General features: G+C 45.0%; 1 protein-coding gene across 2 annotated transcripts in view; it reads left to right on the top strand.

Moving 5' to 3' along the window:
* Window positions 1–5,036: 5,036 nt before the first annotated feature.
* CHD8 (chromodomain helicase DNA binding protein 8) overlaps window positions 5,037–26,098 on the top strand; it is a 203,247-nt gene continuing 182,185 nt past the window's right edge. For both annotated transcript variants that reach the window (XM_082243977.1, XM_082243978.1), the window contains exon 1: window positions 5,037–5,186. The gene's annotated coding sequence lies outside the window, so the exon portion shown is untranslated. The remainder of the gene's footprint in view (window positions 5,187–26,098) is intronic.

A 26,098-nucleotide genomic window follows, 5' to 3' on the forward strand; every position in this document is an offset into this window, starting at 1 on the left:
CTTGGATTGCGAGCATAATTTGTTCCTGGAAACACGCTTGTAATCCAAAGCACTCGTATTTCAAAGCAAATTTCCCCATAAGAAATAATGGAAACTCAGACGATTTGTTCCACAACCATTTATTCATAAGTCCTTCAGTTTATAGTCCATAAAAAGTTTATAGCAATATGATAGGTTGTGTTACTATAAAATGTCCATCCACAAATGGCAACCTCCACAAATTAGAAGCAAAATCCAGCAGGAGCTACATTTCACACAATTTCTTGCTTCTCTTCCTATCAACTTCCTATCAACTAATATTCCATTGGCTCAACCAAAAATGCTCAAGCCTAAAAACCCCAGAAAAATGTGTGTACAAATAAATATAAATATTATATGTAGCACTGCCCCCTAGGGAACTGCTGAAAATTACAGTTCTTGGGTTCCCCTGGGTTACCATTAGCAACAGATAGCAGATACATGGCATTACAAGTTCTTGGCTCAGACAATGAACAGTCCAGGGGATTTGTTTTTTTGTTTTTTATTGGAACTTGGATGGGAGAAGGGATGAGAGGGATACTCCAACTTGAACTATGCACAATTTCTGAGGACAACTGACTGTATGCAGCAAGGCCACTGCTTCACCTTGCCACTAAAGTTAAGATAAAGAATATGTACTCTCATTTAGGTTCCTCTTCAGGGTCTAACTTGGCACCCCCTTTCTCACTGACTGTGTGTGCTGACCTTCTGTCCACTGACACCCTACTGGAATGGTCCCCTTCCTGGGCAGACCCCTGGCAAGCTTCCTAGTACTCACGGACACTGTTTTTCCCTGGGTTGCTCTGCCTTCAACTCCCTTGTCAGCATCCACTGGACCTCCTGGCTCAGCACCACACTTCTGGTCCACAAGGCCGACCGCCTGTGACCACCTTCCTCAGCAACAGGAGAAGAGACAGACGTCACCCTCCTCCTGGGACCTGGCTTCCCGCCAAAGACACCCTGTCACATGTGCCCGTGGCTTTTATCGCATATCCCAGAATGCACCACTGTTGTGCCAACCCACTGGGATAGTCATAAAAGCCTGTGTGTCACTGACTGGGTTTCCTCCACTGTCCAACAGGCTCCCCTATTGGATACAGTGGGGACACTCCCTCAGACCAGATGAATCACACATGAACACATGCAACCGGCCTAACTACCAGAGATGTATAGTAACTAAGTAGAACTACTTCACTACTGTACTTAAGTACCGAAAGGCGGTATCTGTACTTTCCTAGAGTAGAATTTTTTTCTCCTACTTCCACTTTTACTTCACTACATTTTTTCAATGATTTCAATACTTCTACTCTGATATTTTTTTTTTGTGTTGCATAGTTACTCGTTACATTTATAAAAATTACCACTGCCAGAACAGTAGATGGCAGGTTTCATGAAGCTCAAAACGTGTATTATTAACGCATACGAAAATAAAAGCTACTGTATGTATAAATAAAAGCTGCATTTGAAATAATAAAAAACAATATGATGTTCAAACTTTTGACTTCTTTCTTTGATAACTACATAACACAGTACTTGTACTTTTACTTTCAGTACTTGAGTAGCAAAATGTTTAAAAAAACTACTTGCAATACTTAAGTACAAAAAATGTTGAATACTTTAGTACTTCTACTCAAGTCACTTTTTGATCGAGCACTTCCACTTCTACTCAAGTCACTTTTTGATCGAGCACTTGTACTTTTACTCAAGTATGGGTTTTGAGTACATTATACAACTCTGCTAACTACTGATCAGGCTCCCCTGATAAGCAGATGGAGCAAACTATTCCTTTTCCTAGCACCTACCTAGGAGGGTGCTACATCTACAAATATAAAACGCTTAAACTCAAGTGTAAACCTAGTCCTACAGACTGTTTTATGGTAAATTGTTAATCACTTGCTGACCGCCTTATAGCAGTTTTACTGCTACAGGGCGGCAGCTGTATGCTGGATCACGTATATATACATGATTCCGGACTTCCGCCAGCAGGCAGTGCGTGCACGCCAACGACGGGCTGCATCTGCTGTAATAATTCACAGCAGACGCCGATCTGCGGGAGCAGGGTACTTAATATCCTCCGGCACCCACCAATCGTTGGTAAAGTACACAGAATATAAAGGCAGATCCTTGTTCTGACAAGAGGTAAGGGATGTATTCTGTGTTCCTTCAAAGCAGGGATTAGAATCCACCTCTTGCCTTAGTAAAAGCCGCACACATAGTAAATACAAACACTGGTTAGTCACACATTTTTGATGGCCCTAGATGTTTAATCCCTTCCCAGCCAATGTCATTAGTACAGTGACAGTGCATATTTTTAGCACTGATCACTGTATTAGTGTCACTGGTTCCTGCAAAGTGTCAAAAGTGTCAGTTAGTTTGAGAATTTCTGTTGCGATATCACAGGCCAGCTAAAAGTCACTGATCACCGCCAGTGGCGGCTGGTCCTCAAAATTTTTTTTGGGGGGGGGGCGCAAACAGAAAAATGTAATAGTCATAGTGTAAAAAATTGCGTGACTTTGAGTTCGCAAAAGTGTGAAAGGGGTCTTCAGTAATTAAGGTATAGTGTGCCCCCTTTCAATGCAAAGAGACCAGCGTGCCCCCTTTCAATGCAGAGAGACCAGCGTGCCCCCTTTCAATGCACAGTGACCCCTCTTTCAATGCACAGTGACCAGTGTGCCCCCTTTCAATGCACAGTGACCAGTGTGCCCCCTTCAAAACAGTGACCAGCGTGCCCCCTTCAAAACAGTGACCAGCGTGCCCCCTTCAATGCAGTGACCAGCATACATGCCCCCTTTCAATGTAGTGACCAGCGTACATGCCCCCTTTCAATGTAGTGACCAGCGTACATGCCCCCTTCAATGCAGTGACCAGCGTACATGCCCCCTTTCAATGTAGACACCAACGTACATGCCCCTTTCAATGCAGTGACCAGCGTACATGCCCCCTTTCAATGTAGTGATCAGCGTACATGCCCCCTTCAATGCAGTGACCAGCATACATGCCCCCTTTCAATGTAGTGACCAGCGTACATGCCCCCTTTCAATGCAGTGACCAGCATACATGCCCCCTTTCAATGTAGTGACCAGCGTACATGCCCCCTTTCAGTGTAGTGACCAGCATACATGCCCCCTTTCAATTTAGTGACCAGCGTACATGCCCCCTTTCAATGTAGTGACCAGCGTACATGCCCCCTTCAATGCAGTGACCAGCATACATGCGCCCTTTCAATTTAGTGACCAGCGTACATGCCCCCTTTCAATGTAGTGACCAGCATACATGCCCCCTTCAATGCAGTGACCAGCGTACATGCCCCCTTCAATGCAGTGACCAGCGTGCGTGCCCCCTTCAATGCAGTGACCAGCATACATGCCCCCTTTCAATGTAGTGACCAGCATACATGCCCCCTTTCAATGCAGTGACCAGCGTACATGCCCCTTTCAATTCAGTGACCAGCGTACATGCCCCCTTTCAATGTAGTGACCAGCATACATGCCCCCTTTCAATGTAGTGACCAGCGTACATGCCCCCTTTCAATGTAGTGACCAGCATACATGCCCCCATTCAATGCAGTGACCAGCATACATGCAGAGACCAGCGTGCGTGCGTGCCCCCTTCAATGCAGTGTGCCCCCCCAGACCAGTGCACTTACCTGGAGCTCTGGAGGAATGTCGCCGCGGCGCCTTCTCCTCAGTGTCCCGGCGGCTGGCTTCTGTTCAATCCCCCGGCGGCGCGTCTCCTCGAGTCCTCCCGCTCCAGCCTCCTCCTCGGCCAATTGCATGGGGTTTGCCCTGCGGCCAATCAGGAAGCGCATAACGGACGTGCTCCCTGATTGACCAGGAGGAGGATCCGTGTGACAATAGCGAATTTTCATTTGCTATTGTCACACAATGGGTGCGCTCTGGACGCACTGCTCTGCGCCCCGGGTCCACCCTTTGCATCACCCTATTAGAGCCTCTGGCTCTAATCAGGTGATGCCAAAAAAAAAAAAAACCCCATTAAACTCCATAATCTGCATGCAGGGGCGCTGGACGCATGGATAGGGGGGGCGGCGCCCCCAACGCACTGGCCACCACTGATCACCGACATTACTATTATAAAAAAATAAATATTTCCATAAATATATCCCATAGTTTGTAGATGCTATAACGTTCACGTAAACTAATCAATATACACTTTTTGGGATTTTTTTTTTACCAAACACATGTAGCACAATACATATTGGCCTAAATTTATGAAGAAACTTGATTTTTTACATTTTTTTTATTGGATGTGTTTTGTAGCAGAAAGTAAAAAAAAAAAAATATATATATATATATATATATATATATATATATATATATATTTTTTAAATTGTTGGTCTTATTTTGTTTATAGCGGAAAAATAAAACCGACAGGTGGTCAAATACCAACAAAAGAAAGCTCTATTTGTGGGAAAAAAGGACATCAATTTTATTTGGGTACAGTGTCGCACGACCACGCAATTGCCGCATCGCAAAAAATGGTCTGGTCAGGAAAGGGGGTAAATCTTCCGGAGGTCAAGTGGAAATCAATTTAAAAGGAAATGGGGATATAAGTACTGTAGTTTCTTATTATGTGGGAATGATTGCACATGCACTGCATACTTGTTAAAATGTGAAGTGTTAACCTAACAAGAAATACAACAGGTTTCCTATATTGTATTGTATTATATTGTATTGCTATATATATATTGAATACATAGCATTTTTGTTAAAACTGATACAGGCTAATCACAGGGCTTCCGATTTAGAACGCCTGTCTTTTTTTTATTCACGAGTCGATTTCCAATCAGGCACTTGTAGGGCAGCCCTGCATGAAGGGGCCATCTGCCCTCTCTTCCGTAGGTACTTCCTGGAGCGCGCAATCTAGCTTGTGCGCTTTGACGTTGCATACTTTCATTCGAGTGACGTGCAAATTGGCCAATGAAATTTCACCTGAGGCGGGACTTGACGTCGAACTTGTTCAACCATTGGCGGGGGCTGGGATGACGTAAGGCGTAATGGTGTGAGGCTGAGCTGCACCGCGCTGCACGTCCATGTTCGGCATAGCCGGGACCAGCTCATAAAGGGTCAACAGCGGCCGAGACCCGGACAGCGTGACGTCACAGGTGAGACGGGGGCGTTGACGTCACAGAGTGGGGTCACAGGTGAGACGTGGGGGAGGGGGTATGACCCAGGCAGAAATCACTTATATGTACTTCCCCCACCTACACGTCGGTGTCGGAAGGCTGCGGGTAGATTCGATAGGCACGGAAGGGCTGATGTATGATGGATGGATACGAAGGGAAGGGGACTGGAGCGTCACCGAACACTGGCGGAGCGCTTAGTCACTATTCACTCCCAGGCGAGGATAGCACACGCAGCACTGTATGGGGGGACTCTGCCGGCTTTGTTTGGAATATGAGAAGCCCTCATTCAGCTGTTCTGTGCTTCCTCTCTGGGACCTTTCCATTACATCTCTATGGTTGTTATCCAGCAGTGTGCCCATACCTTGCTGGGGGTTACCTAAGGTCAAGTACCCTTACACCAGACCTACATTAAACCATTACTAAAAAAATAAACCTGTTATACTCTGTGCATTACCCCAAACCTCTTCTTCTGGGGTGCCCTCAGCATGCAGCTTCTTATGAGGCGAGCTGTCATCTAAGTATCCATAGACACAGCTAGTGTAGATCAGCCCCGTCCCCCACTCCCTCCGCACTGGCTGTGATCCATAGCAGCAGCCAATGGCTGTCATTGCTGCCTCCATGTCCAGTGAGGACAGAGAGCCACTGCTCTCGTGTGCAGCACTGGATTGAGATCTGGCTCAGATAAAGCGGTTGTACTCCTCCGGCTTTTTATTTTTTCTCCTGTAAGGTAAAGTCAAAATGTGCTAGTATGCATCGCATGTTGGCACATTATGTGAAGCTTACGTTAAAAGGTGGTTGTTCCAGCGGCGCAACGTTAGCCGCTTCTATCTTCCCCCGTCTTGCTTCCGGGTTTGTGGGCTCTGTGACTGGGTGGCAGGGGCAGACTGGCAACTTTCGGCCCAGGGGGCAAGTACAAACCAGAGGCCCATGGTGTAGCGACTCAGCCCCCCCTCCCCTCCCACTCTCCCTCTTCCCGGCCTCCTGACCCCAATTCCAGGCTGAGGCCCTGCTCCAGGTACTATCTACTCACCAGCTGAATCCGCTTCCCAACCTGGCCAGCAGGGGGTGTTGGGGGAGCTGGGACAGCTCAGTTAGGGCTGGCCAGGGGAGGAGAGTCTCCAGTGGGGCATAGAACCAGCTGCTGCTCAGACACAGTTTACTTTACACCATCCATGCTGGGGGGGGCTGCACTCTGTCCGTCTCTGCAACCCACACTCAGTAGGTCAGCGGCAAGAATCCTTGAAGCATGTCTGTGGCAGAAGCGGTGCAGCCTTTTTATGGGGCATCAGAGCAGCCCAGGGGGCGATTGCCCCCCCTGGCCCAGTCTTACCCTGCCTGCTGGCCAGAGCAGCGATTAAGTTACTCCCGCGCATGCGGGGTTAAACAAATCTGGCCTTAGCCACCAGGAGACCATAACTAATTGGGCAGCTAAGTAATATTTATGGCAATCCAGAAGCGCTAACCCAGCTTGGGAGGTGGGACGCATCAGTGTGGACATCTTGAACCGAGGAGGGTGAGGACCCCACAGAAAAGATGAGAAAAGACTTATTCAGCTGTGAGAAGAAGACCTTAGGGATCCACTGTGGGGAATTTCAAAACAAGTATTTGAATTTGGGAAAAATTTTCATTTTATGTTCAGGAGATATTTACACTTCCTACAGGTAAGCCTTATTATAGGCTTACCTATAGATAAAATTCACTAAAGAAAGTTTACTTCCTCTTGTATCAGGAGGGGGAGCAGCATTTGGAAGGTTGAAAGAAAATACATTAAAGTAGAACTATAGGCAAAACCTTTTTTTTTTGTTTTTTTTGTTTCCATGTTGGAAAAGTAGTAGGGCAGGGTTATAACTCCTGCTGGATTTTTGTTTCACCACCTGTGTCCCATTTTGGAGATTTCCCTGTACTTCCCATCCCAAAGCCAAACCAGAAGTGAGAGTAAATTCCTGCAAATTAAAGGAATTTGTTGGGGACCCCCAGGTGACCAAGACTAGTGTACCCATTGGAAGATTTTCCCCTCTGTTTCTTTTCTGGGGACAACACAACATTTAGGATTTTCTTTTACTTTCACTTTCAATTATAATGGTAAACATAACAAATGGAGAGGGTGAATCTTCCTAATGGAGACACACCAGTAAAAATTGGCAGGGGTTTCTAATCTCTCTCCACTCTTTGTATACTTTAACTCCTTCCCGGCGACAGAACGCAAATATGCAGCCTCGGCTTCAAGGGGTGTACTGGGGTAATGCCTGCAGCTAGAGGCATCACCTGGAGCCGATGGTTGGCTTTCTTGTAAGAACAACCGATGCGGCTAATTAGCCGCTCTGCTGTTTTTACAAGCAGCAGGAGGGGATGTCCCCGCCTTCCGTGGCTCGCCCAGGTCTCCCGTCTCACCAGGAGGCCGGAGCGAGCAGCTGGCATGCCCGCTGGCTGGCCTAAGACCCGAACAAAGCCAGATTCGGCTTTGATCGGGTCTCCGATGTAGAAACCTGGAAGCGATGTCATGACATCACTTCCGGTTACTGGAGCCTTTCAGGCTTCAGATTTAAAAAGAAAAAAAAAATTACAGTATTCAAAACGGCCAAACTTGGCGTTTAAGTGCAAAGGAGGGATTTGGTTTTTTTAGACCCCAATATCTCTCCATAAAGAATACCTGTCACTGCCTATTACTGTCACAAGGGATGTTTACATTCCTCGTGACAGCAATAAAAGTGATAAAAAAATTAGACAGTGTAAAAATAAGAAAAAAATATTTAAATTTAAAGCACCCTGTCCCTCGATGCAGAAGCGCTTATGTAAGCGGTGTTCAAACCACACATGTGAGAAATCGCTGCAAATATTAGAGCGAGAGCAATAATTCTAGCACAAGACCTCCTCTTACTGTAAACATGTAACTATTCAAATTTTAATGTCGCCTATGGAGATTTTTAAGTACCGTAGTTTGTCGCCATTCCACAAGTGTGCGCAATTTCAAACAAGACATGTTGGGTATCTATTTACTTGGCGTAGCATTACATTATACAAAAAAATTGGGCTAACTTTACTGTTTACTGGGTTTTTTATAATTCATGAAAGTGTATTTCTTAAAAAAAAAAAAAAACTACATTTCAAAAAACTGCTGCGCGAATCCCGTGTGATATAAAATATTGTAACAATAGCCATTTTATTCTCTAGGGTCTCTGCTAAAATATATATATATATATATATATATATATATATATATATATATATATATATATATATAATGTTTGGGGGTTCTAAGTAATTTTCTAGCAAAAAATACTTATTTTAAAGAGGAAGTAAACCCTCCTCTGTAAGTTGTACCCATAGGTAAGCCTATGATAAGGCTTACCTATAGGTACTGTAAATATCTCCTAAACATGTACCGTTTAGGAGATATTTACCTTACATGCAGCCAGTGACATCACCGGCACATGCGCTCTGAAGGAACGGCCGCTGGTGCCGTTCCTTCAGAGCCCCATGCCGTGACCGCCGGCTCCCGCGCACGTGCACGGGAGTGACGTCACCGCGGCTCCAGCCAATCAGATGGCCGGATGCCGCGATCCCAGAAGACGGGCGACTGAACATGTCGCCCGTCATAGAGGTAAGCGGGCGGCATGGCGGGGGCTCGTTCTGAGGTAAGTATTTCATAATGAGTTAGTATGCGATGCATACTAGCATTATGTCTTTCTCTTTCAGGGTGAAAAAAAAAATAATTTTTTTTCCGGTTTACAACCTCTTTAACTTGTAAGCAACAAATGTCAGAAAAAGGCTTAGGCAAGGAGGTGGGTTAAGGTAAAAAAAAAAAGCCTTTAGAACAGGGCTTGACAAATTTTCCTGAAATCTAGGAGCCAGCTAAAAAAGTTAGGAGCCAGTTTTTTTTTTTGTTTTTTTTTCAAACAACCAAGCTTTATTTCCAAAAAAATAACATACTAAATTTACACATAAAGACGACTAGAACCCCACTCTCCCCTATAGCGCAATCGGATGGAAACAGACTGTCTGTCTGTTTCCATCCAATGCCATCTGATCCGATCCACGGGATGGATAGAAAATAGAACCCCCATCTGTCTGTTTTTGGCAGACAGGATCAGATGGCGTCAGATTACTGCTCCATAGAGGAGACTGAAGGGTCCGATCAGGTCTGCCTGAAAAACTGACAGGCGGACCTGATCAGACAGCCCGTGTGAAAGGGGCCTTGGCTGTGGCATGGCGATGAGGGGAAAAAAAAAATTTATATAATCTTTTTTTTTTTTTTGAATTGAATAGAAAAATAAATTTATTTTTTATAATTGAAAAAAGAAAAATATTTTTTTTAATAATTAAAAAAAAAAAGAAAAAAAAAAAAAAAAAAAAAATATATATATATATATATATATATATATATATATATATATATATATATATATATATATATATATATATATATATATATATATATATATATATATATATATATTTTTTTTTTTTTTTTTTAATAATTTAAAAAAATAAATTAATAATAATAATAACCACACTCCCTGTCCACTTACCTTTTAAGCAAAGGTAAGTGGACAGGGAGATGAAGCCTGCAAAAACTTCCCTCTCATCTGCTGGGGAAGGAGATGGACAGGCATTGAGGATAGGCAGGGGAAACAGCCATTAGTTACTGCTTGTCAAACTCCCATGCACCACAAGAGGGCGCCAGTTCCCCGTTCTCTCACTGAAGAAGGCCGAAAAGCCGCGGCCTCAATTTTCGGACGGCGTGGAAGTCCGTGCACTCGGGGAGTGGTTGGGGGGGGGGGGGGGGGCGCAAAAGGGACAGGACACCTCCTGCAGTGCACCCCAGGCGCCAGGTTGCTAATTCTAGTCGCCAATGCGACCTGGCGCCCGGGGTTTGTCGAGCCCCACTTTAGAACCACAGAAAAAAAAACAAAAACTTTTTTTCACATTCTGCTATATAACATTCCCAAAAAAAAAAATTTAAAAATCTATTTTTTTAAAACCTTTTAGGCCAATTTGTTTTCTGCTACATATTTTTGGTAAAAAAAATCGCAATAAGCCTATTTTGAATGCTTTGCGCAAAAGTTATCGCGCCTACTAACTACAGGAAAGATTTATGTAATTTTTATTGTTTTTTTTTTTTTTTTAATTAAAGGGACTGTGACATTGCGGGGGACAGATCGGACCCCTAACTTACATTTTTTTACACTTTTGGGGGGACCAGTGACATTACTACAGTAATTAGTGCTAAAAATATGCACTGTTACTGTAATAATACTGGCAGGGAAGGGGTTAACACAGTGGGTGTTCAGGGGGTTCAATGTAAGCCTAGGGGAGTGTTTCTAACTGTATGGAGGTTGGGCTTTTGAAATGATCATGAAGACCTGTGGTTCTATATAGAAGGAAGAGCTGACCATCCTTCTCAGCAGGGAAAGATCGCGGGTGCCCAGCGGCAATCAGAGCCGCTGGCCCCGTGCATCGGAGTCCCCGCTGCTGAGTGGGGGTGGGAGCGCGCCGCCGGCAGCACGCGCTTGCCCCCTAGCTGCAGGCATGCGACCGACATACAGCTATGTCGGTTCGCGCAGGAGGGGCTGCCTGCCGCAGTAAATCTGCAGCGGGCGGTCCAGAAGAGGTTAAAGCGGAACACTTCTGAATTTATAGAGGCTGCTCTGCTGACAGCCCTAAAGTGGAATAAATCCCTCCTATCCTTTACAGCCAAGGAAGCTGCTTCTGTTTGATCTGCATGGTCCTGCACATGTATCAGTTATGACACCAGCCATTTGATGGTTTGACCGTTTGGTTGAGGACACAAGCAAATGTGACAGTTAGCAATCCCAGCATTCCAGGAATGTAAAGTTTTTTTAAATTGATGGGTTTAGTTCTGCTTTATGATTTACTGCTGTTCAGTGGCTCTGGGCTTCAGCAAAATGGCAGCCTCCAACGAGAAAAAATAGAAACTGTTCTGGAGACAATTCACAGCGCACACTCATTTTTGTAGCATAATTATTAAAGTGGAATGTATATAATAATCTATTTAAAGAGGAAGTAAACCCTCCTCAGGAACTTGTACCTATAGGAAAGCCTATGATAAGGCTTACCTATAGGTACTGTAAATATCTCCTAAACATGTACCGTTTAGGAGATATTTACCTTTAATGCAGCCAGTGACGTCACTGGCGCATGCGCTCTGAAGGAACGGCTGATCGTGCCGTTCCTTCAGAGCCCCGTGCCGTGACCGTCGGCTCCCGCGCGCGTGCGCGTGAGTGACGTCACTGCGGCTCCGGCCAATCAGATGGCCGGATGCCGCGATCCCGGAAGACGGGCGACTGAACATGTCGCTCGTCATACAGGTAAGAGAGCGGCACGGCGGGGGCTCGTTCTAAGGTAAGTATTTCATAATGAGCTAGTATGCGATGCATACTAGCTCATTATGTCTTTCTCTTGCAGGTTGTAAGAAAAAAAAATTTTTTTTGAACGAGTGTACAACCTCTTTAATGGTTTCTAAAAGGGTAAATTACAGGCTCGCTGGGATTGCTGTCACCTTTGCTTGTGCTCTCAACCAAACTGTCAGACCATCCAATGGCTGGTGTTGTAACTGATCACATGTGCAGCAGCACCATGGCAGTTGGAGATCAAACAGAGGCTAGGATGGTATCATCCTTGGTTGAAAAGGATAGGAGAGTTTAGTTCTTTCTGCTCATAGGTTGTGTGACAACATTCAGTGGCACAGGACGCTGTGGGGGAAAATCTCCCCAATGAAGCCTTGGGCAAAAAACTGAGAGGTGCTTGCCTTTCCTAGATCTTTACAGAAGTTTTAACTAGGGATGCAACGAAATTTGGACTTATCCCATTTCGGCCGAAAATGGGTTAAAAATGCCAAAATTAATGGCCGCCATGAGGAAGGAGGAGGGAGCGCAGCGCTGGTTTGAAAAGTCCCGCCTCTGGCCGACCGCCCGCCTCCCTGTGATGACTCCCTACTACTACGATGTTTATGAATGAACTGACACACCGGGCGGGAGAGCGGCTGCTATTAGCTGTAACTATGTGAGTGCCTCACTTCCCTGTCAGGCATGTATCTCAGCTGACAGGGAAGTGAGGCGCTCACATAGTTACAGCTATTAGCGGCCGCTCGCCCCGCCCTCCTGCCCGGTGTGTCAGTTCATTCATGCACAGATCGTAGTAGTAGTGACATCATCGGGAGGCGGGCCGCCGGCCAGAGGCGGGACTTTTGAATGAAGTACATCGGAGGAGCAGAGTGACAGTAAGGACGCTGAGGTGGGGGGGGGGTGGGGGGGGTAAGCTGAGGCGAGCTTACCATTGGTATTTGGTATTGGTTGGCAAGTGGTTAATTTTAATTACCAATGGTATTCGTATTATGCAGCATGAGGGGGTTAATGTATTGTCACTGATGCATTAGTGACCGACCAGTGGCAGTTAATTAACCCCTTTGTGCTGCATTAGTGCAACCAGTATCAGTGCAGCCAGTGTTAATTAACACTGATACTGGTTGCACTAATGCAGCACAAAGGGGTTAATTAACTGCCACTGGTCGGTCACTAATGCATCAGTGACCAGCAGTGACAATACATTAACTCCCTCATGCTGCATAATAGAAATACCATTGGTAATAAAATTAACCTATTGCCAAGCCGTCACAGTACATATACTGTGACGGTGGCAGCTACAGGTGTACGCCTGCCTGTTTTTGGTGTATGCCCCTCTTCTATCCATTTTAAAATTATTTGGGGGGGAAAAGTCATTTTCGGTTTTCGGCCAAGGGCATCCTGCATTTTCGGTTTCAGACCAGAATTTTCAATTCGGTGCATCCCTAGTTTTGACTGGTGTGATGTTAACCTAAAAAAGGAACTTGCTCTCTTGATTTGTTAAATAATTGAAATTAGTTTTGTTTGTTGGATAAATGCTGAAAAATGTCCTGCCATAAATCAATTGAGCTCCTAACTTTCTTTGCATGCTGCCCGTGACTCACTAAGGTTGCAGGTGCCCTGCTAAGGTTGCAGAACATCTCCCCTTATGTTATGGACGTGAGGAGGAGGGAGGAGTAGTCTGTAGTTTTCACACACTTCCTACCCTGGGGTGACAATGCTGCATTGCTGCCCCTCCATAGATGCAGTACAGTGAGTGAGCCTTATCAACATAGGACAGAAGGTTTGTTACAGGCAGGATCATCAAGTGAAAGTAATGCAGTCACCACATTAAAGGACTGGTAAACTTTAGGTTTCCTATCACAGATCCTCAGCCAGTGGTAATTCTGACAAGGTTTTAACCAAGGAAGTTGGTATTTGCATAACAGGTTGCTGATAAAAAAATCACACTTTGTAGCAGTGGTTTGTAATGTCTACAAATATCTCTCCTTTTCTCCTCTGATGATTTGTAGCTAGTTACAGAGTTGCTCCTATAAGTGGATACAATGTTTATCCGTGTAGCCACAAATTGTGCAATGATCACAATCAGTTGCACTGGATAACATGAGCAGCTTTTGAAGCTGGCCATTCTCTCACTAGCTCCAAGTGCTAAGCCATTTGCACAAATCATGTGGAATGTCAGCAACATAGACCTTTCAATGATTGCAATTTATTTTATATAAAAAAAAAATTGGCACGATTCCTTGGTTGCAATAAAATTGCCAGTGTGGCCCAAATGCTGAAACTAGGTGCAGGCAATCAGATTTGTTACGTTTTCATCCAATCTGTAGGTTACCAACCTGCGCATCACTTTCGTTGTCTGATGGGGCTGTGGGTGCAGAAGAGCATCCAGGGAGTATGTTGTTTGTTGCAGTGGGAGCAGTCAGTGGTGAAGAGCCAGCTGCAAATTGCAATAGTGCATCCAGTGTTCTTCTGAACCCTATTGCCAAACCCACCAAAACTCCATACATTCATTAGTCCTGACATTTGGAGGCAGTCAGAAGCACTTGTCAATCACTCCTGTTTAGTGAGCCTTATAACAGGGCCTGCTACAAATCATCAGCCTGGATCCTCCTCTTCTTGGGTCCCTCTTTGCTGCTCCTAGCTCCTCCCTCCTTTTAGTGCCCCCAGAGCAAGCAGCCTGCTATGGGGATACCCGAGCCGAGCTGCATCTCCGTGTGTCCATTCAGACATGGAGTTGTGGTTCGGCCCGCCCCTCTCTCTCTCCTGATTGGCTAACTGACTTTAACAGCCACTGGAGCCAGTGGTGCTGCAGCTGTGTTTTAGCCAGTCAGGAGGGAAAGTCTGGACCACCGAGGGACACATCGCTGGATAGAGATGGGGCTCAGGTAAGTATAGGAGCGCTGAAGGGGGCTGCTGCACAGTGCACACATGAGTCTTTTAATCTTAATGCATAGAATGTGATCGGATAAAAATCCTTCTGCCTTTACAGCTCCTTTAATTTTATTTATAAAAGTTCTTTGTAGGTGGTTGGATTTTGGGGTGTGTCAGCTTTTTATAGAGTGCTTCTTGGATTTTCATGGAATGTGTGGCTTCACACTAAAGTTCATTGCAGTGGCATAACTTGGGTTGGTGTCACCTGGTGCAGTAAAATATGGTGTCCCTACCCGATTTTTTTTTTTTTTTTTTTTATCCCCCCCCATATTATGCCCCTTTCACACGTGCGGTTGTTGTGCCACTGGTAAATGCATGTTTTGTTATTTTGAATTTCCAACACTCCTGGCACAAAGATTATTCACATTTGTGCATTGCGATTATGTGCGATTACATGCGGCTGTGGTAGTAAATTCTTGCCATTTGTATAGCAACTGTTTACTTTTTCTTTGTGCTGCAATTACCTGCATTTTTATATATAGATAGCTGCAGTACATCGCTCCTGGACGCTGTCAACTTTATTTTTCCTAAATGCACAAAACCGTATGTTATGAAAACTTTGTTAAACGCAGTGTGTGAACGGAGCCATAGGGATGCATTGTCTGCATTTAGCTGCAGTAAATAAGTTCCTCTTTCCTCAGCTAAAAGCTGAAATCTAACCGCTCGTGTGAAAGGGGCCTAACCCTGCATATAATGGCAGGATTAGTGCTGTTCACAAATATCAACCAACTAGCAAATTTGAAGAACAATATCAGATGAAAATAATAGAACATCAAAGTTTAAACTTTTAGCCCCCGTTCACACTAAGCCCCCGTTCACACTGGGGCGATCCGACTTGGGGGGGGCGACCAGCACGCCGCGACCTCGGAGCGGCCGCCACGGACTTCATAACATTGAAGTCTCTATGGCGGTCGCCTCCTGGTCGCCCCAAAGAAGCTTCGGACCCTTTTTCTAAGTCGGAGCGACTTGTGTCGCTCCTATTAGAACGGGTCCGCAGCTTCCCTATGGGAGGCGACCTGTGAGGCGACCAGGTCGCCTTAGTGTGAACGGGGGCTGAGGCGACCTGGTCGCCTCACAGGTCGCCTCCCATAGGGAAGCTGCGGACCCGTTCTAATAGGAGCGACACAAGTTCCGACTTAGAAAAAGGGTCCGGAGCTTCTTTGGGGCGACCAGGAGGCGACCGCCGTAGACTTCAATGTTATGAAGTCGGTGGCGGCCGCTCCGAGGTCACGGCGCGCTGCTCGCACCGCGACCTCGGAGGTCGCGGTGCGAAGTAGCGTCGCCCCTATGTGAACGGGGGCTCAAAGAACTATGTTTGTTTTAATGTTAAACGTTACTAAAATAATAATTATTTGAATAATGTATTTTAAATGTTTAGTTCTCCCCCCTAGCTAGCCTGCCACAGTGCCCTGTCCTGCCGCTGTGGAGTGATGGCAGGACAGGCAGTAGGGCACAGAACAGGCTACTGCTGGGCAGGCTAGTTTTGGGCAGGCAGCGCAGTCATGGTGCACACCTCAAACAGACCCCTGTAAATGATGAGGTTGGTGTTGAGCGCTCAGATTCGTGGTCGGATATCACTTCCTACTTGTGTGACCCTTCTGGATGGTGTCACCTGGGTGCGGGCTGCACCCCCATAGCGACACCACTAGTGCGCTGCCAGGAAAGGTACAGGTCTCTTTTCAGGGATGTTGAGGTGTGTTGGCTTCCTGGAGCAGTGTACAATAAAGCTGTAGTAAACTTGCAGCACTAAAAAAAAAAATCCCCTTCAAGGCAATGCCATAATGGCAAATACTAAGATCAGAACAAAGCCCTCCAGCGGCACATGTCACCACTGACAGGGCTTCCATCTCTCTCTACCCCCCCCCCCCCCCCCCCGTTTTCCTTCTGGGTTCAAGGAGTGCGGCTGTATGAGTGACTGGGATGGTGATCTCACCCGGCTGCGGCACAGAGCTCTGAAGGTCTGGCATGGTATAGCAGACCTTCAGAATGCATGCGACAGTGACATTAGCGGCTGAATGCTGTGTGAATATCTCCTAAACACCACAACTTAGGAGATAGTACCTGTCCCTACAGGTAGACCATATTAGGCTTACCTGTACGGACAACTTAAAACTTTACTACCACTTTAAAGTGTGAAGCTAGACATTTCCGGTAACTTCCTGATTTATGGAAGACAGGAAGTGAGGAGGAATCTCCACAATGGGGCATGGAATCAATGAATGAGGTGGGGTTGTCCCTAGAGGTAGGCCATATTATAGGCTTACCTGTAGGGAAAACCTAAACAAAACTTTACTGCCACTTTAAAGTGTGAAGCTAGACATTTCTGGTAACTTCCTGATTTATGTAAGAGACAGGAAGTGAGGAGGAATCGCCACCATGGGACATGGAATCAATGAATGAGGTGGTGGGGGGTTTACCCCCTCCCTACCCCATACAAAGTGGGATCTCTATAGAACTAAAGTACTAGTATGAGGGGGTATTTGTTTCTATGAAGGGCTGCAGGTACCCCCTTGTAGTGGAAGGGAATAGAAGAGTCTCAGGCAGTTGTGTGTTTCTGTCCTGTGACGGTGCAGTATCAGTGTTGTCACACCGGTTGCTATGTATTGTACTGTGTGGAGGTCACACGCTGTGTGTATTGAGGTGTGTACGGCCTCCGTTAACCCTTTATTATTATTATTAGAGCCCCGCGTTCCTCGGGTCAGCCGGAGGATGTAGAGCGGCGGGCCGGAGCCGAGCGCTCCAGGATTTACAAGTCCGTCGCCTGTTTTGTCCGGCTTTCATTCATTCCCCGGCGCCGGGGTCTGTGTAATCGAGGCTGGCTTCGCTCTTGCCTTGGAAACCGCTAGGCCTCAGTGTGGTGGGAGGGGCGAAGCTCTCAACCTAGCTTTAGCCTTTGGGTGCTGGACGTGATTGACTATGCATCGAGCCAGTGAGTCGGAAAAGCGGCAGCACGAGCAGTGTGGGCGGGGCCTGTGCTAGGTTAGGTTGCACCGTGTGTATCTGTATGGGGAGGAGAGAGCTTAGTGTGCAGCAGCATGTGTGTGACCGGGGGACTGCTACATGTGTATACTTGGGTAGTTTGTAAACAGCTCATCTGGACAGCAAGTAAGTGCACGAGGGGCCGACTATTCCTATTACACTGGGGGTGTATGATCATAGAGGGGCACTCATGGGAATAGGTAGTAATCATCATGTGTATACTGAATGCACACACAGGTCCTTACTGACACAACAATATTATATGTATACATACAATGTCATGGATCTAGATATGATCAGAATGCCATATAGGGGAATACACCTGTTTTCCAGCATGACTAGGTGAAAGGTAAAGCTCTAGCCACATGTGTGTCCATCCTATAATATTTATGTGTATAGATCACCTGTGTGCCGATATAATGTGATTGCTGGAGAGAGAATCCCATTTAACCACTTATCGGGATCATGGTTAGTGTCACTTGGCTGTAGAGCAGGGGTGCCAAAACTGTGGCAGAACTAAAAGTCCCATCATGCCTCTGCCTTTTGGGAGTCATGCTTGGAACTGTCAGCCTTGCAAACAAAATAGCGGCTTCTGTGTAGACTTATCAGTAATATTCATCTCCTGTTTTCATAGCTCTGTTTGCTGTGAAGTTTGTTATACATTGGTGTTTTTTACTCAGAGGTGGCAATCTTTAGAAATATCCATCATTGAAGGATACAGTCCTTATACACCTTTCTGGTCTTCGGTTATCAAAGTATTAGGCTAAGTTTACACAGGCGTTTAAAAAGGCCCCTCAAACGCCTTTGCAAATGATACGATGGACAGCACACTATGCTGTTCACAATCAATGCATTAAGTGTTGGCATTGCGGCGGTTAAAAATTCAAACCTCATGTCAAGGCAGGAGGTGTTTGCAGCTTTTCAACATCTCCCATTTAAGTCTATAGTAACGCTCTGGCAGGTGGTTGCAGGGTGTTAGGATACGTTTATTTTCTGTAAAGGAGTAGGCATTTGTGGAGAACCTTTAACACGCTCATCAAACGCTTCAAAACTGCCCATAGGGTGTTTGGGGAGCATTTTTAACTTTTCATTAACGCTAGTAAAACGTCAGTCTAATGCCCATACTGAAGCTCATTACTGCGAGTCTAATGCCCATACTAACGCTATAAGAGCATTTGTTAAACTTTAGATCAAGTGTGAACATGCCCTAACTAAAGGCAAAACTTTTTTGTTTTAGTTTTGGATAGAGTTTAGATGGATTAAATCCCTGTCAGTTTTGTTGCTGTCTATGCCTCTGTTAAAGAGGTTGTAAACCTCAGAAATTTTTAATTTTTTTTAACAAAGTACACCTGTAAGGCAAACACATAATGAGCTAGTATGCATCGCATACTAGCTCATTATGAAATACTTAACATTAGAACGAAGCCCCGAAGCACCGACCGCTCACCTCTTCCATGGGTGACATGTTCTGTCACCCTTCTTCCGAGTTTGCAGCATCCGGCCATCTGATTGGCTGGACCCACGATTACGTCACTCCTGCGCATGCATGCGGGAGCCGACGGTCACGGCACTTTTAAAATTTATTCTCCGGCGTTGCCATCTCTGTTGTGGGCAGCTGAAGCCAGCGCGATCCTCTTCTGCGTCCTCTTCCGCGTCTTCTTCTTCTCCCAGAATGCGCCTTCACTGGCCCCGCTCGTCACTTCCGGTGCGGCGCCGCATTCCTCCAAAGCTTCTGGGCATGCCCAGAAGCTGTTTAGCAAGAAATGCGGCGTTGCACCGGAAGTGACGAGCGGGGCCGGTGCTGTCGCATTGATTCCTGGGAGCGATGACGTTCAGCTCCCAGGAATCATTGCAAACCGGAAGTGACGGCGCGGGCCGCGGCCGCCGAGGGAGGAAGTGGAAAATAGGTGAGTATTTCTTTCTACAATTACAAGGTAAGTAAAAAAAAAATAAATAATCCTAACTATCCAATTCCTTTTCAGGTGAAGAAGAGCAAGCGGATGGCCACAAAATCGATGTCGATTTTGTGGCCGGAACTCTGCTTTAAAGTTAGTTACCTGCCTGTCAACTCCTGTACGGTTCACGGTTCACTATACCATTCCAACAACGCAAAATCGGACTGAACTACCGCGCATGAGCGGGAGTGACATCATTCCCTCCCAGTCAATAATAGGGCTGACGATAAAGACCCGGATGTCGGCTGCCTGAAGATGTCAGCAGCAGGGTGGGAAGCTCCGGGACACTGGAGCTGAGGGGAGTAAAGTTCCACTTGAAAAGTGATTGTATAAAGCAGGGGTGTCAAACTCAATTTAATTGCGGGCTGCATTGGCATTATTATTGCCCTCAAAAGGGCCAGTTGTATCTGTAAGACTAGATGTCCAGAGCATCCCAAACCCTTACATAAGACATCAAGAGCCTCATCACCATTAGAAGTTGAGTCCCCCACCCTCTTACATCACAGTGCACCCCCCCCCCCCCACCTTGTGCTGCTGCTGAGAAGAAGCTGGAGGCATTGCTGGAAAGCAGAAAGTACAGGGTCTGGAGGAGGACTAGAGGAGGGCTGGAGCTCTCCTGCAGCTGCAGGAGAGGTGCGAGGGCCACATAAAATGGCCTGGAGGGCCGGGTTTGGCCTGTGGGCCTTGTGTTTTGACATGTGGTATGAAGTCTCATTGAGCAGCTTGCTATGGGGGCACTCAAGCTGAGTCGCAGCCCTCTATGTCGAATCAGATCTAGAGCTACGACCCGGTCCCCATCCACTCTCTCTCCTGATTGGCTGAATGATTGATTTTGATTGACAGCAGAGGGAGCCAATCATGCCACGCTGCTGTCTCAGCCAATGGGAGGAGAATCACAGGCAGCTTAGACACTCCTGCAACATCGCTGGATATGGATGAAGACTGGCTCAATCAAGTATTAGGGAGACTAGTGCACACAGAACTTTTTATTTTTTTATTTATTTTTTTATTATCTTAATGCATAGAATGAATTAAGATTAAAAAAAAAAAAAACTTCTGCCTTTACAATCCCTTTAATGCGTTCTCTGCATTAAGGTAAACAAAAAAGATGCATTATATATCTTACCCTAACCCCCTCGAGGAAAATGACTGCATCTTATTGGATACAACTGCTGGTCAGTCTCTGGTTTTTCAACTGGCTCCTTCAGTTTCTCAATCAAAGGATGTCAAGCAGAAGGGAGCTGGCTACCCGCTAATAATGATGGGCTCAGGCATGTTTGGATCGTACCCGCCAGAAAGAAGTCACTGCACACGGCCAATCCTAGGTAGCCTGTGTATGTGCAGCTGCGGGCTGGGAAATGCCTCCCTGCCTATGATTGGCTGTGTGCAATGACTGCTTCCTGGTGGGTATGATCCGAACACGCCTGAGCCCATCCCTACCCACTAAGAGAATTTTGGTTGGTTCATCAGGAACTAGCTGAAATGTACTCAGTGTGGCCAACTGGCCAACTTTACTTCTCCCAAGCCTATCCAGAACTTTAAACAGAAAAAGGTTTTGGCTGGAGTTGGGCTTTAGGTAAATATTATGTTTGGGCCAAAGAAAACCGGGGCTCAAAGCGGTATTAAACCCAAATGCAAACATTTAATGTATTGCGCTTACCAATTCTTGGATGTGATGGCTGCATCCGCTTTTTTTATTTCTATTTTCGCCCAGTGATCTGGCCAATAAGTTTAGTAGTTTTCCAAAAGAACAAACCCTCTTCCAGATGTATCTGGTACAGGGATGAGACAAACCATTCAATACTGGGGTGGGGGGAGGGGGGTTTCCAAAGATCCGCTGCTTTTATTTGTGAAAAACCTTTATCTCAAAAGGATAAAACTATTGCTATATCTGCTTATCCACTTGAGCTCCGGAAGGTTTATGACTTTTTTGCTATTTAGAACTGTGCTACTTTAAAGCGGTTGTAAACCCAAAATGTTAAAAAAAAAAAAAAAAAAAAAAAAAACACCTGCAAGACAAAGGCATAATGAGCTAGTATGCATCGCATACTAGCTCATTATGTATTACCTTAGAACGAAGCCCCGACACGGACCCCCGGACATCGCTGCGGGCGCCGCCATGATCCCTCGCCGTCTCTTCCGGGTTCGGCGGCTCCGGCGCTGTGATTGGCCGGAGCCGCGATGACGTCACTCCCGCGCATGCGCGCAGGAGTGATTTTCCGGCAAGCTCCCGGCAAGCAAAACTGAAGGTCTCTCCGGACCTTCAGAGCGCATGCGCGGCTGCATGCACTGCAAATATCTCCTAAACTGTGCCAGTTTAGGAGATATTAATTGTACCTACAGGTAAGCCTTATTATAGGCTTACCTGTAGGTAAAAGTGTCAAAAAGCGGGATACTACCGCTTTAACTGATAATTGTGTGATCATGTAACACTGTACACAAATGAAATTTATATACATTTTTTTTTTTTTTTTTTTTTTTACGTTAATAGAGCTTTCTTTTGGTGATATTTGATCACCCCCTGGGTTTTTAAAAGGAAACTGAAAAGTTTAAAAAACACAATTATTTTGCTTAGAAATTAGATCGCGATTCTCTCATGATTCGCGGCGTAACATCTTTCACACATTATACCAAAAAATTGGGCTAACTTTACTGTTTAGTTTTTTTGTTTTTTGATTCATTAAAGTGTATTTTTTCTCAAAAAATTGGACTTGAAAGAATGCTGTGCAAATAGTGTGACATAATATTGCGATGATCGCCATTTTATTTTCTAGGGTCTCTGCAAAAAAAAAAAAAAAAAAAACATATATACTATTAAAGTAGTAATATTATGTTTGGGGGTTCCAAGTAATTTTCTAGAAAAAAAATACAGATTTTAACTAGTAAGGAACAAGTGTCAGAAAAAGGCGTAGTCTTTAGGTTAAACTGACCTCACTTAGAGCCAGTTCACATATATGCGATGACAGACATGGCATGTGAGTCGCAGCGCACTGCTCTTCAAATCACATGTGATGTCTGTGAGATGTAAATTCAGCCATACAGATAGCCTGGCTGAATTTGCATTACCTTCGGGCCAAACTCACACAGGTCCCCTTTTTTGGTCCACACCAGAATTGACTCACATGGGTGTTCATACCTGTGCGATCCGATTCATGTCTGAACTGACAGTTCGCACTGCGATATGAGAACTGGTCTGGGGGTGTCGGTAACTCTGTATCGACACCCCCAGCGATTCGCATATGGCAGTGTGAAGTGCCCGCAAGTTGAGCGCGATGCGAGAACCCACAGTGGATTTGCAGGGTTCCCGCATCGCATATGTGTGAACCAAGACTTGGTGCCTGTTCACATTTCTGTGATCACAGCGCACTGTTCCTAAAATTACATGCGATCTCTGTGCAGTGCAAATTCAGCCATACAGTTTGTATGGCTGAATTTGCACCGCAATCGCGCTCAACATGCACAGGACCCTTTTTTTTGGGCCACAGCAGAATCGGATCGCATGGTGGTTCACACTAGTTCGATCCGATTATGTGCGAGCTTTCAGATCACACTGCGATATGCGATCTGATCTGGGGGTGTCGTTAACTTTTAATTGACACCCCCAGCGTATCGCATATGGCAGTTGTGAACTGCCAGGAGCACGCTGTATATTTGCAGCGTTCCCGCATGGCAGAAATGTGAACCGGTGTTCTCTCAGCTCTCCCTACCCCATCAGAAATCCATACCCTCGTCATTTCCGGTTCAGATCAGCTGTGGATTCGTCCTTCATCAGCTGTATGCAGCGTCACACGTCCTAGTGCGCATGCGGGTCGGACAGTGGACAGGGAGATCTCTTATAACAAATATCCATCCCATCTCCATGCCCCACACTGCACCGACCCGAAAATGGTACATAGCCATCAAATGGACAGTGGGCATATTGCCCCATTGTCCGATCAGTGCGGTGTGGGGCATGGAGATGGGACCGATATTTTGTTATAAGAGATCTCCCTGCCCGCTGCCCAACCTGTTGCTGCGCATGAGCACTAGGACGTGTGCCCGACCGTTGCGATATTATCAAATTTCCCTACCTATTGTTTTTGCACAGCAGTTTTTCAAAAGCAATTTTTTGGGAAAGAGTTATCCCAATTTTTTTTTTTGTATGTTGTGAAAGATGAGGTTAAACTGAGAATCATGATCATTTTATCCAGAATCGTGCAGCAGGCAATCTGACACTAACTGACACTTTGTGGGAAGTGACATCCCTAGTGACCCTAATACAGTTAGCAGTGCTAATACCATGCACTGTCACTACTAATCACACTGGCTGACAAGGGGTTAACTGTGTTTAATAATGTTTATCGTGTGTAGTATGTGCTGCTTTTACTGAGTCATGTGCCTGTTTTTACTCCCTGCTTAGCTTTGTATTCTGTCATTCGCTCAGCCGATCAGTGGGCCGGGACACGCAGATTTGGCTTGTACTGTAGCAAATGACCGCACAGCAGGGGCGCATGCAACTCAGTCTAGAAATACCAAATCACATACATGTAAAAAACAAATGCTGCCACCTGTGTATAAATCGTGTATATATTGATTGGTAAGCTGCAATATATTACATTTTTGGGTTTAATACAGTTTTAAAATGTGAACTGGAGATACATTTAAAGTGGTATTAAACCACCAAAAAACTTTTTATTTTTTTTTTTTATTGCAGTTTACCAATTCTTAGATGTCTCTGCATTTGTTTTTTTTTTTTTTTTTGTTTTCTTTAAGACTTTCATTAATTTTTCACCCGATGATCCAGCCGATAAGTCTGTTCTTTTTCAACAAGACAAGCTCTCCTGCAAATCTAGCCATTAGTGTATTGAGACAAACCATTTACCACTGACATCAGCTTCTATTTTATTTATGTAAAACCTTTATCCCAAAAGGAACAAAACTGTTGCAGTTACTCTTAAACTGCATTGTGAACTGGAGTTTGGTTTGTTAGTGTATTTAGATCTGCTAGTACATATAACACCCAAACACCCCCTCCCTCTCAGATTAACAATGCTGCTGCTGTCCAAAGATGTCTCTAATGCTCTATCACACAGAATGGGGGTGCTATAGTACAGGTGGTGTTTTACTGGCCAGATCACCAGTTGAAAATTGAGGGGGGTAAAAAATAAAAAAAAAAAAAACACTTAAAAGACTTTTATAGAAAAAAGAATAAAACCTGTCACATTTCGATAAAACCCTCTTCATAAATGCAGTGGATCAACTCCTTCTTGCACACATAGCTGTATTTCAAAAATTAATTACTTTTTTGTTCTCTGGTCTTTATCAAATGCTATGTTTGTAAAGGACTTTTCTTTTAAGAAACTGTAGATAGATATAGATAGAGATATATATATATATATATATAATTTTTTTTTCTGCTGCTACCCAGAAAGTATATGTTAAACAATAGAGAAACTGGAAAAACATAAACGTGAAGAGAAATGTTGTAGCAGAGTATGTAAAGGAAGTATGTAATGTAAAAAGCTGAAAGAAAAAACCAAATTCCTTTATAGTGTATGTGTGTATATAATATGTATGTGTGTATATATGTGTATCTCTCATCAAAAAATTCCTATTAGTTTACTTATGATCATATGGAATCAGGAAGTCCCTATTTACCTTAAATAGAAAAAGCTTGCCAAACTGGAAGCAAGGATCTTATTTAGGAATGTTTAAGTTTACATCCATCCAAGCGGTTAGGTTGCAAATGATATCCTATAAAAAAAATACAATAATATTGGTTTAATAATATTGTGCCCTGTTTGGAATTTTTTTGTTATGCCTCTTAAATATTGGAGTTCGGAGATTTACCTTTTAGCAGTTGATGTGTCACGTGAGCACCCGCGGCCTTTTTCATATTTTTTTTTTTCGTGATCAATCCCTATAATGACTTTGTGGGGGGGGGGGGGGGCGTTTGTCTTTCTTTCCTCATTTAGATATTCCCAATATATTTTCAGTAATAATTAGGGATGCACCGAATGAAAATTTTGGGCCGAAAATGCAGGATGCCCTTGGCCGAAAACCGAAAATTACTTTTTCCCCCAAATAATTTCAAAATGGATAGAGGGGCATACACCAAAAACAGGCAGCGACGTACACCTGTCGCTGCCACCCTGTCACAGTATATGTACTGTGATGGGTTGGCAAGAGGTTCATTTAATTACCAATGGTATTTCTATTATGCAGCATGAGGGGGTTAATGTATTGCCACTGCTGGTCACTCATCTATTAGTGACCGACCATTGGCAGTTAATTAACCCCTTTGTGCTGCATTAGTGCAACCAGTATCAGTGTTATTTAACACTGGTTGCACTGATACTGGTTGCACTAATGCAGCACAGAGGGGTTAATTAACTGCCACTTGTCGGTCACTAATGCATCAGTGACCAGCAGTGACAATACATTAACCCCCTCATGCTGCATAATACTAATACCATTGGTAAGCTGCCTCAGCGTCCCCCTCGGCAGTACACCCCCCCCCCCCCGCCTCAGTGTCCTTCCCCATCCCAACGATTCAATCTCCTTACTCTCACTCTGCTGAGTGCTCCTCCGGTGTCCTTCATTCAAAAGTCCCGCTTCTGGCCGGCCGCCCGCCTACCGGTGATGTCACTACTACTACGATCTGTGCATGTATGAAATGACCGGGCGGGCGGGCGAGCGGCCGCTAATACGGTAGCTGTAACTATGTG

The sequence above is a fragment of the Pelophylax lessonae genome (genome assembly GCF_965119305.1).
Source record: "Pelophylax lessonae genome assembly, chromosome: 1".
Taxonomy (NCBI): domain Eukaryota; kingdom Metazoa; phylum Chordata; class Amphibia; order Anura; family Ranidae; genus Pelophylax; species Pelophylax lessonae.